At 41.1% G+C, this 16659-nt stretch overlaps 1 protein-coding gene and 1 non-coding gene across 6 annotated transcripts in view; one reads left to right on the top strand and one right to left on the bottom strand.

Annotated features, from left to right (window-relative positions):
• The window catches only part of GRIK2 (glutamate ionotropic receptor kainate type subunit 2), a 653698-nt gene that overhangs the window by 62838 nt on the left and 574201 nt on the right, over positions 1–16659 (top strand). The window lies entirely within an intron of this gene.
• LOC132538412 (U6 spliceosomal RNA) lies at positions 3768–3874 on the bottom strand. Its single transcript, XR_009549780.1, has one exon. It is a non-coding gene; the product is annotated as a U6 spliceosomal RNA (small nuclear RNA).

Below are 16659 nucleotides of genomic sequence, written 5' to 3'. Positions count from 1 at the left end.
TCCAGGGAAGTCTGGTTGACATCATGGTAGCATCTGGAACCTGGTGGCTGAAAAGAGAGTTAACATACAAAGCCAAATTGTTGACCAATCATGGATCTAAAGGCTGGAATAGTACAGATGAAGAGTTGGGGGGGGGGGTCTCTGTTTTGTAGATAGCTAGTAGGCATATTTTATTTATATTCCAAAGGGCCAATGACTATACTATTTTTTTTTTCTCTGAGCCTTAAATCTGATATGCATGTAGACACAAGTTATTGTCTGGGGAGATGATGTCATGGCTGGAAAAAGGACCAGAAAGCTGGATCAGGGAAGAGAGTAGCTCCCAAATATGGGAAAGGTGTATACACATTGTTGACCGTAAACCTCTTCGATTTGATCTTATCTGGGGCCCATATTCAGCTTAGGAGCCTGTGACCTCTTCGTCCCTGACCAGTTCTACATGTGCACGTGCTAACTTGGTGCTATGAGTGTGAGGTCAAGTGATGTGCTCTTTGCAGACACGCGGCTTAGTATCCTGATCAAGATGGAAGAATTCATTCTGGTTGTTTGCTTTCTTCTGTGTGCCTACTTTTAATTTTTTTCTGTCTTTTTTTTTCTTTCTTTTATTTATTTAAGAAAGGAGACATTAACAAAACCATAGAATGAGAGGGGTACAATTCTGCACAATTCCCATAACCCGATCTCCACATCCTACCTCCTCCCCTGATAGCCTTCCCATTCTCTATCTCTCTGGGTGTATGGATCCAGGGTCATTGTGGGTTGCAGAGAGTGGAAGGTCTGGCTTCTGTAATTGCTTCCCCGCTGAACATGGGCATTGACTGGTCGATCCATACTCCCAGCCTGTCTCTCTCTTTCCCTAGCAGGGTGGGTCTCTGGGGAAGCGGAGCTCCAGGACACATTGATGGGGTTGTCTGTCCAGGGAAGTCTGGTCAGCATCCGGAACCTGGTGGCTGAAAAGAGAGTTAACATACAAAGCCAAACAAATTGTTGAACAATCATGGACCTAAAGACTGCAATAGTGCAGATGAAGTGTTGGGGGGTATTCCCTGCATGTTCTTGTGTACTTTTGCTTTCAGGCATATATTTTTATGGGCATGGGTGAACCTATGCTCTATCTCAGGGGACCTGGACTATATCTAGGTTTGGGGACTTTATTGGGGAGTGGAACACCTGGAATGGAATTAGAGAATACTATGAAAGGAAAGGTATCACCCGAGTGATGAAGTTGAAGGGTTGTCATTGTACACTTGAAGTCTCTGGTCACAGTCTGAAGTGAATCATGCTGGGGTGGCACTCGTTGCGTTGATTAGGTTGCGATCCGTGGATACAATATTATTTGATTTGAATTGAGAGCAGCATGCAGAAAAGTGGGCCCCACCCTAAGGTTCCACGACTGGGGGAAATATAGGCTCTATAGTGGAAAAGTGAGGTTCCTGTTGTCTTAGGGTTCAAGAAGACAATGGATAGTTATTGTTATCATTACATTATTTGGTGATAGGGTTAACTTTGGAAAGTTCCTTTGATAGGGTTTGGAGTATAATACCCAGCATCTTGTATACAGCTGTGCTACCAGTTGCTTCTGTTCTACCTGGTCTAGGCTTTTGGGAGAGAGCGTATCAAAGACAGCCTATGTATTAAAAAGACTCAGTCTGTGTTTTAAGAAGTTCTAGACATATCAGTTTTTCGCCTCTCATATTAATTAAATAGTGGTTTATATAATGTTTACACTTTAATAGGATTGTACATAAACACCACTCCCACCACCAAAAGACTGTGTCCCATCCCCACCACCCACCCACCCCCCACCATGCCAGGAAGCCCAATGGCCACCCTCCCCTTCACCACAGGGTTTTTACATTGGTGCCCTGCTCTCAATTTAATCAGATCCTGCTTTTAGTTTCCCTTTCTGTTCTTCTTTCTCAACTTCTGTTGATGAGTGGGGACATCCCATACTCATCTTTATCTTTCTGGTTTAGCTGACTTAACATAATTCCTTCTAGCTCTGTCCAAGATGGGTCAGATAAGGTGGGTTCATTGTTCTTTTTTTTTTTTTAAATTTTTTATTTAAGAAAGGATTAATGAACAAAAACATAAGGTAGGAGGGGTACAACTCCACACAATTCCCACCACCCAATCCCCATAACCCACCCCCTCCCATGATAGCTTTCCCATTCTCTAGCCCTCTGGGAGCATGGACCCAGGGTCATTGAGGGTTGCAGAAGGTAGAAGGTCTGGCTTCTGTAATTGCTTCCCCGCTGAACATGGGCGTTGACTGGTCGGTCCATACTCCCAGTCTGCCTCTCTCTTTCCCTAGTAGGGTGGGTCTCTGGGGAAGCTGAGCTCCAGGACACATTGGTGGGGTCTTCAATCCAGGGAAGCCTGGCCAGCATCCTGGTGGCATCTGGAACCTAGTGATTGAAAAGAGAGTCAACATATGAAGCCAAACAATTTGTTGAGCAATCATGGATCCCAAGCTTGGAATAGTGGAGAGGAATTGTTAGGGAGGTACTCACTGCAAACTCTAGTGTACTTCTGCTTTCAGGTATATATTTTGCAGTAGTTTATGGATACGTGTGCACATAAGCTCTCTCTCACAGAAACTGGTGTATATCTAGGTTATGGGACTTTGTTAGGGGTTCATTGTTCTTAATAGCTGCATAGTATTCCATTGTGTATATATACCACAGCTTTCTCAGCTACTCATCTGCTGTTGGGCACCTGGGTTCCTTCCAGGTTTTAGCTATTATGAATTGTGCTGCTATGAACATAGATGTACACACATCTTTTTGGTTGGGCATTATGGAATCCTTGGGGTATATCCCCAGGAGAGGAATTACTGGGTCATATGGAAGGTCTATGTCTAGCCTTGTAAAAGTTCTCCAGACTGCTCTCCACAGAGGCTGGACCAATTTACATTCCCACCAGCAATGTAAAAGGGTTCCTCTGTCCCCCCATCCTCTCCAGCATTTGTTGCTGCTGTCCTTTTTGATGTATGCCATTCTTACAGGAGTGAGGTGGTATCTCAATGTTGTCTTTATTTGCATTTCTCTGACAATCAGTGACCTGGAGCAGTTTTTCATATGTTTGTTAGCCTTTTGGATCTCCTCTGAAGTGAATGTCTTGTTCATATCCTCTGCCCATTTTTGGACAGGGTCATTTGCTTTTTTGGTGCTAAGTTTGCTGAGTTCTCTGTATATTTTGGTGATTAGTCTCTTGTCTGATGTCTGGCATGTGAAGATCTTCTCCCATTCTGTGAGGGGTCTCTTTGCTTGTGTGATAGTTTCTTTGGCTGTGCAGAAGCTTTTCAATTTGATGTAGTCCCATTGGTTTGTTTCTGCTTTAGTCTTCCTTGCAATTGGGTTTGTTTCATCAAAGATGTCCTTGAGGTTTAGGTGGGAAAGTGTTTCACCAATGTTTTCCTCTAAGTATTTGATAGTTTCCCGTCTGACATCCAGGTCTTTGATCCATTTGGAGTTGATTTTTGTTTCTGGTGAGATAAGGTGGTTCAATTTCATTCTTCTGCATGTTATCACCCAGTTTTCCCAGCACCATTTATTGAAGAGAGCCTCCTTCTTCCATTTAATTCTTTGGGCCCCCTTATCAAAGATTAGATGTCCATAGGTGTGGGGGTTTAGATATGGGCTTTCAATTCTGTTCCACTGGTCTGTGTGTCTATTTTTGTTTCAGTACAAGGCTGTTTTGATGATGATGGCATTATAATATAGTTTGAGATCTGGGAGTGTGATGCCTCCGTTTCTGTTTCTTTTAAAAATATGGAACGCTTCGCGAATTTGCATGTCATCCTTGCACAGGGGCTGTGCGAATCTTCTCTGTATCGTTCCAATTTTAGTATATGTGCTGCCGAAGCGAGCACTCTTTTTTTTTTTTTTTTTTTTTTTAACCAGAGCCCTGCTCAGCTCTGGTTTATGATGGTGTGGGGCACTGAGCCTGGAAATTCAGAGCCTCAGGCATGAGAGCCTCTTTGCATAACCATTATGCTATCTACCCCTGCCCATCTGTGTTCTTACTTTTTATACCATTCTCACAATGATAAACTAGGCTAGGTAATCATAACGGTGTGGGAAATTTGATGAGGCATAAACATATCAGTTTGTATCTCTTGATTTTACTTATTGATTACCAACAATCTTGACATATTTAATGAGAATTTAATGGAGTAATGGGAAAGTATGGGAGTTATCAAGTATAAAGTAAAAGTATGACATGTCAGCACTACTGAGAATATTTTACGTATGTATTTACATCTGTGTATAATATTTGTTAATTAAGAACATCTACTTATATTTTGCTTTTATCGATGTTGAATTGTTTATAGCCCACTCTGAATTAATTAACATTTGATTACTACTTCTCTCTGGCGTGTGCACTGGCAAGATGTAACTCAGGACCTCATTCTAGAGAGCCCAACACTTTCTCTGCCGCGCCATTTCCCGGATGGCAAGGTTAATTAGTTATTAACTCAGAGAGAAAAGGAGAGGGAAACAGAGAGTGCACCTGTGGTACGTGTGATGCTGGTTATTGAATGTGGGACTTTGTGATTAAGAACCCACTGCTTCTCCACTGAGCCGCCTACTGCACTGCTCAGGGTTTTAGTTTTTATCAGAAGATTATTCCTTTGAGTATGTTTTCCCCTATAACAAAGTTGATCCATGGGAGTCGGGCAGTAGAGCCAGAGCTGAGCAGTACTCTGCTTAAAAATAAATAAATAGGGGGTCAGGCGGTAGCACAGTGGGTTACGCGCACGTGGTGCAAAGCGCAAGGACCAGCGTTAAGGAAGGATCTGTTATGTGATGTGTTAGCTTCACCTTTCCTCCGCAGTCTCTCTAGATGACAAAGTTGACTTGCAGTTGTGAAGCTGCAGTGGAGTGTGTGTGTGTGTGTGTGTGTGTGTGTGTGTGTGTGTGTGTGTGTGTGTGATGTCACATTCCATGTCGTTTTATTTCACGAATTTTATCCAGCTGACTTATTTCATCACAGTATGCTTTTGAATCTTTTTTTGAATTCTCTCCCTCTCTCTCTTGGTTTGGCAGAGTGTTTCCATGACGGAGTTATTTGTTCGCTTCATTTAGTGTTCCAGTTGGTCTTTCTTTTTGGAACACAAAGACAGTGATAAGACACCTGTTGCAAAAGCCAGTAGGTGGAGGAAGGATGGGCTGTTGCAGCTGGAGGATGCTGACCCAGATCCTGGGCTTCCCATGTGTCCAGCCCTGCACATCTTGCCCCCCAGTCTCGGAAAGGCTGAGTATCTCTGATGTAGTTGTCATTCTGTGAGGGGTGACTGGGCCCTGAGCCCACACCCTGCCATGCAGGTTTAGGAGATTCTCTGTATCGATGTGGCCATAAAGGTGTTTGCTTGGTAAATCAAAAGATGTCTTACCTTGCTTCATGGCTCTTTTGGGCTCCCAGACTGTAACTTCTTAGTTTTTTTTTTGCTGGTCTCATGAGGGCTTCTCTCAAAGGGATTCTTTTATTTATAGGGAGTATTATCATGTTCAGTGTATTTCAAAACATAGAACTTCTTATTCCAGGAAAGTCAAATATTTCTTTATTAAATCAAAAATAATATGAGGTAAGTGAGATTAAAATTGCATCTGAATGTTTTTCTAATTATGACTGCCAACTATATTATTTTAACATTTTCAGGAAGTAACAAAGTCAAAAGCAGCAAAACCACCATTTTATTTTATTTTATTTTTTCCTCAACATTAGAGTCCTAATAACTGACCTGTCACCTTTTGCTTCTCTGAATTTCTTGGGTAGGGCCCAAGGTACCCAGTACACCTTCTTTTCAGAATGTACTTTTCTTGATCAGAAGCAGGGACTGTCAGCTCATATGTAATGAAACTATCCATGCATGATTTCTAGCCCAATTTGGCAGACTCCAAGGGTCCTTTGAAAGGCAGCTGACTTCTGATGATTACCTAAATTGAATTGAACCTTTGAATGTTGCCGTTTTGAAGAACATGAAATTCAGTCCATAGAGCAAAAAGAGTAAAAGCCATGCGTTGCAATTTATGTTAGTGTTCAAATAAACCATTTAGTTTTCCATTTTAGAAGGTACAAATACATTTGTCATGCATATGGAGAAAATCCACCATGCTATACTGTTATTGAAGTAACTTTTCCCATCTTTATTAGTGTGTTTGGAAGATAGTTCTATTTATAGACTGAGAGAATAACATAGTAGGCACCACTTATTAGACCTAGTCAGAATTCTCACTGCAAATGAAACTTAATTATGCCCACAATTATAAAAGTGTTCGAATTTAAACTATCTTGAGTCGCTTGTGAGAAAGCCTCGAAATAGAGGTTCAGTGTAGGACCACCTCAATGTCTACCTCCTCAGAGCCTTTGCATTCTCAATTATATACTGTGTAATGGACTCCAGAAATTGCACCGGAGTTTCTCTTATCTGTAATTATGTCCTCTACATTCCACTCCTATTCCTTCTGCTACTCCCATCTCCCTCCCTCTCTCTCTCTCTCCCTCTCTCTCTGTCTCTCTCCCTCTCTCTGTCTCTCTCTCCCTCTCTCTGTCTCTCTGTCTCTCTCCATCTGTCCCTCTCCCTCTCTCCCCCTCCCCCTCCCCCTCCCCCTCTCCCTCTCCCTCCTGAATATACTATGGTAATTATAAAGCCACAGTTGAAATAGCAACTCCTCTATGAAGACTTCCCTAGCTTCTCTCCATCTTTCTCAGTGAACCACTATCTGGTATATTTCTGTATGTTTCTTAATGTATTTACTTATTTATTGATTGATTTTGCCTCCAGGGTTATTGCTGGAGCTCGGTGCCCAAATTATGAATCCTCTGCTCCTGGCAGCCTTTTTTTTTCCATGTTAGCAGTTAGGGCAGAGAGAAAGTGAGAGAGGAGGGGGAGATAAAGAGAGGAAGAGAGAAAGAGACACTTTGCAGACCTGTTTTTCGTTCATGCTGCAAGTGGTGAGCGGGGACTGGCACCCGTGTCCTGGCGTGTATTTCTATGTGCGCTTAGTTGGGTGCGACACCGCTCAGCCCGCTGGATGTTTGTTAATTTTTAAAGAATATTTGTTATTTCACGAGAGAAAAGGAATCCAGAGCACAACTTGGGTACATGAATGCTGGGGGGTTGCACCAGCATTTGTCTGGGGAGATGATGTCATGGCTGGAAAAAGGACCAGAAAGCTGGATCAGGGAAGAGAGTAGCTCCTTGAATAAATCTCTCTCTCCATTGTTACTGGTCATTGGACATTTTTATCAGGAACAAAACAGTAGACCCCTTTGTGGGCCCCCATAGAACCTTGCCCTCAACTTGGATCAACAACGGTAGAGAATGTTCCATCCTCCGAAGGGAGGCTGGGCAACATACTCTGTGCTACACCTGAGGAAGATGGGTCCTGATATTGGGGCAGCTTGGAATGTTCCTACTCATGACCACAGAATGTGAGCTCAGATCTACAGGGATGCAGAGGTCACATAGGCTCCTAAGCTGAATATGGGCCCCAGATCACATCAAATCGATGGGGTTTACAGTCAACAATATTTACACCCCTTTCCCATATTAGAGACATTATTTCTTAAACATCAAAGTGTCTGTCCTTAGACACCCAAGAGAAAGTGGAAGGGCATTTTGTTCAGGGCATTTTTGTTATTTTTTTTCTTGATGGAACATTGGCTTTATTTCTTTATTTCATTTTTTTATTTTGGTTTTACCACATGAGGACTCCTTACAATACAGTTTATGGGAGTAGTCATTTTGTGATGAGAGCTAGAAGTGACTTATTAGCTATTTTAACAGCTGTACTTTTAGTACTAGTGTGTTTGTGCCTATTGTGTGGCATTATCCTAATATAAAGCAGATAAGGTGATAGATATCTTAATAGCCTTTTTTTTTTTTTTAATGGGTGGGTGTTTTTGTTCCTGGGGATGCACCACGCTAAGCTTACTTTCTCAGCTAGAAAAAGACAGAGAGAGAAAGAAAAAGAGTACGCTACCAAAATTTCTGCCAGGGCCGGACTAGAACTTGGGTCCTGTGTATGACAAAGCAGGTTCACTGTCTAGGTGAGCTATCTTGCTGGCCCATTTTAATATCTTTTATTTATCGAAGAAGAATTAGCCAGTTTCCCAATTCTTTTTTCCCCTCCTTTTTAATTAATGTTTTACAGAATTATGAGAATTTTACAAGCGTAATAATTTCACTCCACGTCAACATAGAAGTTCAGTACCAACCATGGCCTTGTTGGGTGTATATATATAAATGTTGGCTCTGGGTTCATGTGTTGTTTTTCTGTTGCTAACACAGTGCAGTACCACAGACTTAAGGCACTGTGCAGTTATTATCGTACAAGTCTGTAGGCCAGAGGTCAGAAGTCTGCGATGGGCCTCCCCTGAGTGAAATCACAAGACCAGCAAGGATCTAGGTGAAGTGTCTGTCCTGCTTTTCACAGTTGGCGGTATTCCGTGTCTGGCGGTTATAGGACTACTCTCCCGTTAACTCACTGGCTGTCAGTGGACAGCTGTTCTGAGGTTCTGACTCCATTATATTCCTGTGTCACAGCCCCACTCCTTCTGTCTTCAAAGCTTGATGAGGTCAGTTTGAGTCTTCATGTGGTTTTTCTCTGATACAGTCATAAAAATGTTGATTTTTTTTTCTTTTCACTTTATGGGGATGGTTAATGGTTTACAGTACAGTTGTTTATAACTTCTCCTGTTTTTTCTTTTTCTTTCTTTCTTCTTCTTCTTCTTTTTTTTTTTTTTTTTTTAGAGAGAGAGAGAGGGAGAGAGGGGTAGGGAGATGCCACAGCTCCAAAGCTTCCTTTACTGTGCTCTGGGGTGGGCTTGAATGGGAGTCACACCTGGTAAATAGCAGCACACTGTCCAAGCTATTTCCCCAGCCCATGTTCTCCTTTTTTTTTTTTTTTTATAAAAATGAAACCCTGAGAAAAAAACCATAGGATAAGAAGGGTACAATGGCACACAGTTCCCACCACCAGAACTCCATATCCCATCCCCTCCCCTGACAGCTTTCCCATTCTCTATCCCTCTGGGAGCATGGACCCAGGGTCATTGTGGGGTGCAGAAGGTGGAAGGTCTGGCTTCTGTAATTGCTTCCCTGCTGAACATAGGCTGTTGGTATGCTTCAAAAACCCCTTCTGTTTCATTAGTTTAATCCCCCCTGCTTAACACTATTCTATTTACATAACCATTCTATTTACATAACCTTTGTTAACAAGCACCACCCTCCCTCCAGGGCATTGGTGGTTCAGTGACAGAATTCTTGCCTGCTCTGCCCCCTCTCCTTGTCATACCCTGATTTTCACCAGTCACTTTTCTCTCCACCCTCTCTGCATCACATCCTGTTCCCACCCTACTGGGCTAGTATATTTATAAGGACAAGATTGTTTGTAGCTTAGCTTAGCTTGGTATAGATTGCGCTGCGTCCTGCATGAATAAAGAGATACTGCGTACAACCCAGCCATGAGTCCCCGAGTCTCTGTTACCCGCCCGTGAAGCCAGCCCGTCAAAAACAGCAATGGGTGTTGACAGGTGGATCCATACTCCCAGTCTGCCTCTCTCTTTGCCTAGCGGGGCGGGACCCTGGGGAATCAGAGCTCCAGGACATATTGGTGAGGTTGTCTGTCCAGGGAAGTCTGGTTGGCATCATGGTAGCATCTGGAACCTGGTGGCTGAAAAGAGAGTTAACATACAAAGCCAAACAAATTGTTGACTAATCATGAACCTAAAAGCTGGAATATTGCAGATAAAGAGTTGGTGGAGGGGGGTGTCTCCATTTTTGTAGTATTTTAGTTATACTCCAAAGGGCCAATGACTATACTAGTCTTTTTTTTTTTTTTTCCTGAGCCTGACATCTGATATTCAGGTGGGTCCAAGTTATTGTCTGAGGAGATGATGTCATGGCTGGAAAAAGGACCAGAAAGCTGGATCAGGGAAGAGAGTAGCTCCCTAATATAAGAAAGGTGTATAAATATTGTTGACTGTAAACCCCATCGATTTGATGTGATCTCATGTTCTTCATTTTTAATGGAGATTGAACTCACCAGTGTGATCCATTTTCATTTTCATATCTTCTGATCCATATTCCTGATTACCTCGAAGGAGTCCCTTTTGCCATGTGTGGTAGCTTATGTGAAGAAGGCTGTAGGGCTTAGAACATGAACATCTTCAGGGGGTCATTTCCCTGCTTGCCACAATCTTGAAGAAAATGATTTAACTAGTTCTCAGTTACCAAAAATATCTTCTAAGTTAAGAATTATCAGAGGTATTTTCACTTGGGTTTAATTGGTCAAAGGAAAATGATTTTAAAAAAAACAAACTTGGTTTTGTAAGTTTTAAAAATCCAGGTGTTACAAGATTTTTCAAAAGATCTCATTGGTTGCGGCCAGGTAACCTGCTCTGGCTTATGTGGACCTGGGGATTGAACTCAGGTTCTCAGGAACACAAATCCTTTACTCACCGACTGAACCATCTCCAGGACTACAAAAGGGAAAGTCTTTTTAATTAAAGTAAAATCTTAATACTTTTCTAAAGAACCAGCATATTAAGGCACTGGTTTCCCTGACACTCTTAGCTATTCCTTTTTGTCTCCAGTGCTTCACTCTTTTTTTTTTTTTTTTTTTAATTATCTTTATTTACTGGACAGAGACAGCCAGAAATTGAGAGGGAAGGGGTGATAGAGAGGAAAAGTCAGAGAGACACCTGCAGCCCTGCTTCACCACTTCTGAAGCTTTCCCCCTGCAGGTAGAGACCGGGGGCTCAAACCTTGGTCCTTGCGCACTGTAACATGTGCGCTCAACCAGATGTGCTACCACCCGGCCCCCTCCAGTGATTCACTTCTTAAGCTGATTTTTACAGATAAAGGAGAAGGACAGAGAATAGAGACATAGAGGGAGAAAATGCAGACACCAGGATCCTGAGGCTTCCTTCAGTGCCCCGGGGGCCAGGCTTGGGTTGAATCTGTGCTGTGAGTGTGACAAGGCTCGTTCACTACCCAGTCGTACCATCTTCCTGACTCTTTCGTCATTATTAAGACATTTGATGCTGAGAATTGCTTCACAAGTCTGTTTGATTTTGAAACTCAGTGCTGAGCTGCTAGCTGTATCATCTTAGGGAAGCATATCATCCTTCCTATGCCTAACATTTCTTAAACAGAGATAATGTTATTGTTTAATTAAAGTTAATTATACTTAGCACCCAGTCAGGCATACTTACTGTGGAATAATGCATTGCTGTGATAAACTCTTAATGGCAGTGCTCCACACTTAGCATCTCTCTCTCTCTCCCTCTCTCTCTCTCTCTCCCACCTCTCTCTCTCTCTCTCTCTCTCTCTCCCATCTCTCCCATCTCTCTTTTTGACCATGATGTTTATTGCTGAGGCTCAGAATTTGCACGATGAATCTACTACTCCTGATGACCTTTTATATTTCCTTTCTTCCTTCCTTCGTTCCTTCCTTCCTCCCTCCCTCCCTCCCTTTTCTTTTCCTCCTTCTCTTCCTTCCTTCCTTTATTTGATAGAGACAGAGAGGGATAGAAAGAGGGAGGAAAGAGTAAGACACCTGGAGCACTGTTCCACTGTTTGTGAAGCTTAACCCTTTGCTTTCTAGCAAGTTTCCACTGGTCACTAGCAAGCCTTTTTTCTAGTACAACAGCTTGTTCTACCTGACTCTGGATTGGGTATTTTTGTTCTTGGCTATGATTGACTGAGATGAGGGTCATAGAAGTAGCTGTTTTAAAATTGGTAGGATATTTTCAATTTCTTAGGAGAAGGTTGAATTCATGTAAGAGGGCAGAATGTCCCTTCAATTTTTTTTTTTTTTATGTTACTGGCCTTTTTCTTTCAGCAAAAGTACAGTCAAGATGCTATTCTGTAATTTAGTTATCAACTGTTCTAGATTTTTGAGGGGCAGAATTTCTCTGCTTTGAAGTATAAAATGTTTGTTTGTGAAATTGTAGGTACAGGTACATGCTATAAATTATATTTCCTGTTAGGAAATAAAAAGCTTGCCCTTGCCAAGACTCTTGAGAGAACAAGAAGCCAGGGGTTTTGGAAAGGAAACCATGGCAAAGTGTACAGGACTTGGGTGAGGACCGGGTAGGTGTTCAGTGCAGGCCTGTGGCCACTGGGAGTGAAAGAAATGACCACAGCCTTGTCCTGTAGATCCTATCTAGAGTCCTGTTTTAATCTTGGTTTATAACGTGGACCCTCTCTAAAGCTTACAGAAAGTTTCGTTATACACTCCAGTCACTTTTACTTATTCTCAGGGGGGGAATTAAAGTCAGACTCTGATTCCTGACTTTTTGGAACTCAGTTTTTGTTAAAAAAGAAAACAAACAAACAAGAAGGGAACTGTTTGGAGTTCAAAGTGAAGAGCAGGACCAGATACTAGAATGGGTTTGTTGTGAGAGGTGAGGAGGACATTGGCCGGCCCTGATAGAGCATTCCTGCGTTTATCCTGCTGGGACTCCTGATGGCTGGGGCTTGTGCAGAAGGTGTTGACGGGCTGAGTGGCTCACCCAGTGAAGAGACTACACATGATCTGGAACTGCTGAGCTTCTTCAGAAGTGTGTTTTGTGTGAGCCACAGTTGCTAATGTTGAAGGCTAATATTCTTTTATTTTAATTTTTTATGATTTTCCCTTTTGTTGCCCTTGTTTTTTTATTATTGTTGTAGTTATTATTATTGTTATTGATGTCATCATTGTTGGATAGGACAGAGAGAAATGGAAGGAGGAGGGGAAGACAGAGAGAGGGAGAGAAAGACAGACACCTGCAGACCTGCTTCACCGCCTGGGAAGCGACTCCCCTGCAAGTGGGGAGCCGGGGGCTCGAACCTGGATCCTTACGCTGGTCCTTGTGCTTTGCGCCATGTGCGCTTAACCCGCTTTGCTACCGCCTGACTCCTGAAGGCTAATATTCTTCAAAAGCAAATATGAGGAGACTTTGGGGCCCTGTTGTGTCCCCTGGACACCAGTCAAGGGGAGATGAGAGGTTGTGCCTATTTGTTAAGGACTAGACTGTCAACCATTAACCACCTTTCCCTGGAAAATTTTTTAAAAAGCAAATAAATAATGATTTATTAAGATAGTATAGATTAAATATCATACTTAGATGATGTTGTAAATGAAATATTGTAGAGAAAATATTTGTAGTTTATAAGATAAAGAAAACCTACACGTTAAAACAAATGCAGTTTATTTCTGTATACTTTGGGATAGTATTTGTTACTCTCAGTATTACTTAAAAATGCTTTCTTAGGATTGTGATGATTACTACTTTTTTTAAATTAGTGGTAAAGGGGCAATTTGTCGCACCAGCCAAATAGCTCACCTGGATAGTGTTCCCGCTTACTATTCATCCAAGTTCGAACCCAGTCTCCATCACTTACATATTCACAAATACAATTGTGGCTCTCTGAGGGAAATTAATAATAGAATAGATCACTTTAGTTTCCAGGGGTGAGGTTGAAGAGTCATATTAAAGAAGCCATTCAATCTTGCTTACAGGCAATTGCATTGGGCTTCATTTTAAATTTTTACCACACTGTTGTATTCTTCAAAGTAGAGCAAGGTAAGTCTTTTAAAATACTATATGATAACAATTTAGCATATGGATTATATTAGGTTAATATTTCTTTCAAAGTCAAGTCTATTTTTAGTATTTATTTATTATTGGATAGAGACAGAGAAATGGAGAGGGGAGGGGAGATACAGAGAGGGGAAAGAGACAGAGAGACACCTGCAGCCCTGCCTCACCATGGGCGAAGCTTTCCTCCCTGCAGATGGGGACTGGGGACTTGAACTTGGGTCCTTGTTGCACTGTGATTTGCGTGCTTAACCAGGTGCGCCACCACTTGGCTCTGTACTCAGTCTTTATAACAGTCCTCATAAAGTCCTTCACTGTCATTTCATGTGTGTAAATACTTGAACAGTCCTGTCATTCAATAGAGCCAAAGAATGACTTAGATCCATGGAAAACTTTAGATAACTTATCATGAAAGCACATTCTCAGTTCCTAAATTTAGAAAATCTATTCCAGTGGGGTCAGGACTCTTTGTTATTTTTAACTTTTTTTATGATCTTTATTTATTGGATAGAGATATCCAGAAGTCGAGAGGGAAGGTGGTGATGAGAGAGGGAGAGAGACAGAGAGACACCTTCAGCACTGCTTCACCACCTGTAAAGCTTTCCCCCATAGATGGGAACTGGGGGCTTGAACCTGGGTCCTTGTACACAGTAACATGTGCACCCAACTAGGTGCGCCACCACCCGGGCCTGCATTTTTTGAGAAACAACGTAGTCGATTCTGAGGCAAGAGGTCCCAGGGACCACTCTGAGGAAACTCCTGAAATCTCTGTGGTGGCAAAAACATCCCTTCTGTGTGTTGGCAGGAGCTAGCAAGAAACCTGTTACTTAAAAACAAGGAGTTCAGATATATTAAGATTCCATTCAGGTCATGTAGTTAGCAGCATTCCTCAGGAAGAAAATGATCCTCAATTTGGGAAATAAGATTAGATTAATTCAGGTCTTATGGAGGCTGAGTGCTGTTTTGACTAGAGGGAGGAATGTCTAAAAGCATGAGGTAAGATCTTCCAAATGAGCTCAAAAACAAGATCAACAAGAGCAATAATAAATCAAAGACAGGCTTATGTAAGTCTTGGCCTCCAGTCAATGCTGTTGTCATTGACACTCTAGGCTGTTACGGTTCACACTTATTCAGTTGTTTCCAAAATATTTCCTTCTTTTATTGCCAGTGTTATTAATTTGTTAAAGTATTTCTTTCTGGGTCATGGTTTTATCACCTTGAAAGTCTTCAATCTCATCCATTTGTTGAAACTAAGCTGACCTATTTTATCATGAATTTACCTCAGAGAAGCACAATGGTGATTTATGAATATTTAATATATCATATAATATTTATTAATATAGGTTTTTTTCTACTTTCTATATAAAGAAAAATAATGGGGCCAGGTGATGGTGCACCTGGTTAAACACACATTCCAGTGTGCAAGAACCCAGGTTCAATCCCCTGTTGCTACTAGCAGGAGGAAAGCTTCATAAGTGGAGAAGTAGAACTGCAGGTGTCTCTCTTTCTCCCTACTTTCCCCACCCCCTCAATTTCTCTCTGTCTCTATCCAATAATAAATAAATAATTAAAAAATCAATGTAGCTTTTACCACTTTTGATAACTTGGTTTATTTCTATTGTCAGTAGCATTTCAATGAGTTGAATAGTCTCAAAGCATGACCAGTGATTGATAAGGAGTTGTGCTTTTTTTTTTTTTCTGTGCTGAAATTTGTAGCATATATTTACTTCAAAATTAGTAGTCAGTTGATGCAACTATTTTGAGTTACTGAAAAAGTCTTAGTTGTTTGCTTTGAAATATCAATATATTTTGAAGATGTCCATTTGATTTCCAGTTACTTATAAAATAGTTTCCTGGGGTCAAATTTATGTTGACCTAAAATAAATTTCTTTCCTTTTGAGATCTGATCTAAGTACCTTCTAAGACTCCTGAACTGTAGCTCTGTTAGTTGACACAAGAAAATTAAATGCCTAGTCATTTCTGATCTAGCAAGTTATATTATCACAAGATACATTTCATCCCCTCCCCAGCCATAGAAATATATTTTCAAAATATTATATATAATTTAAAGTCATTTTCCATTGTAAAAGTTTAAACAAATTGGAAATTGGTTGAAATCAAATTGTTTCTGATCCAGAGAAAGAACAGAGAATGGGGAATACATATAAATAATTGAAAAATGTTTAAGAGAAAAAAGACCCCAAGAATTCATTTGCATGTTTGAATAAAGCCAAACTTAAATTTAATTATACAGTAGTGGTTTTTACACATCTATTTTCTGTTAAGTCTGTAACATTGCCAGTTGCTAAATAACATAGATAGGCCAATTATGGACTGTTTTGTTAACATGATCAGAGATTTTATAACAGGTAAAGAGCTCTCAATATTTGGAAGAGAGACGGTGGTTTTAGTGTCTATATGTGACAGTGGTTTTAGTGTCTCAGTGATAATCCTGGAGGAAAAAAAAAGAAATTATCTTTTCTTGAAAATATTGTTTCTATTTATACTGGAGGGCTAGATCACATGGCAATTTGAGTTCCAACCCCAGTAATTTGCCTGTATTTTCACAGTATTTTTCACTGCAGCCTGAACCGTAAACCTCAGTTGCCATCATACAAATGGCAATGGAAATCTGAGGCAGATTTTAGTATATATATAAAACAGGTTCAAGCCCCTGGTCCCCCTCAGCTGCAGGTGGAAAACTTCATGAGTGATGAAGCAGGGCTGAAGGTTTCTCTCTGTCTTCCTCTCTATCTTCTTCTCTCCACTGTTTCTATTTTTGTCCAATAATAAATAAATAAATATTTAAAAAGAAAGTAATAAAAATGCCATCACTGAATCATCATTTAACAACAGTAAAGGAGATTTTTTTTTTTGTGTGTGTGAACCACAATAATCTGATAAACCACAGAATCGTATAGATCAGACAGAAAGGAAACCTCACCAGGTTCTGTAAGTGCCACATTATAATAACCCTTGGTTTCTCACTGAACCCCTCTTATCTTCCCCCCAAACTACCAGCACGAATCACTGACACTCATTTTGTTGGGTTGCTGTGCATGT

The sequence above is a fragment of the Erinaceus europaeus genome, chromosome 4 (genome assembly GCF_950295315.1).
Source record: "Erinaceus europaeus chromosome 4, mEriEur2.1, whole genome shotgun sequence".
Lineage (NCBI taxonomy): Eukaryota > Metazoa > Chordata > Mammalia > Eulipotyphla > Erinaceidae > Erinaceus > Erinaceus europaeus.
The sequence above is the reverse complement of the archived record's forward strand: the minus strand, read 5'-3'. Positions and strand labels throughout refer to the sequence as shown.